The sequence below is a fragment of the Camellia sinensis genome, chromosome 12 (assembly GCF_055761805.1).
Source record: "Camellia sinensis isolate YWXY chromosome 12, ASM5576180v1, whole genome shotgun sequence".
Taxonomy (NCBI): Eukaryota; Viridiplantae; Streptophyta; class Magnoliopsida; order Ericales; family Theaceae; genus Camellia; species Camellia sinensis.
The window spans coordinates 23,529,146-23,530,000 of NC_138972.1; positions in this window are offsets into that span (position 1 = coordinate 23,529,146).

Consider the following 855-nt stretch of genomic DNA (forward strand, 5'->3'; position numbering starts at 1 on the left):
TAATAAATTACTCAGTAAATTCTTAGAAAATTTCCAGTAAATTCTCAGTAAATTACGATGTATATTCTCAATAAATTTCTAATAAATTCTAAGTAAATTACTTAGTAAATTTCCTGTAACTTCTCAGTAAATTCCCGGTTAATTTTTAGTAAAATACTAAGTAAATTCTCTATAAATTACATAATAAATTCCCAGTAAATTCTCATTAAATTACTTAGTAAATTCCCTTTAAATTTTTAGTAAATTATTCAATAAATTCTCTGTAAATTATTCAGTAAATTTCCAGTATGTTACGCAGTAAATTCTAAGAAAATTAAACAGTAAATTCCTAGTAAATTACGCAGTAAATTCCCAGTAAATTACTCATTAAATTCTCAATAAATTACTCTGAAAATTCTCATTAAATTACCTAGTAAATTCCCAGTTAATTCTTAGTAATTCCCAAAAAATTAGTCAGTAAATTCTCAATAAATTACTCGGTAAATTCCTTGTAAATTCTCTGCAAATTCCTAGTAAATTCTCAGTAAATCATTGAGTAAATTCTCGGTAAATTACTCAGTAAATTCCTTATAAATTACTCAGTAAATTCTCAGTGAATTACTCAGTAAATTCTCAATAAATTACTTAGTAAATTCCTACCAATTTACTCTGCAAATTCCTAATAAATTACTCAGTAAATTCCCAATAAATTACCTCCTAAATTACTCAGTAAATTCTTAGAAAATTTCCAGTAAATTCTCAGTAAATTACTCTGTATATTCTCAATAAATTATTCACTAAATTCCCTGTAAATTCCTAGTAAATTCTCAGTAAATTACTCAGAAAATTCCAAGTAAATGCTCAATACGTTACGCA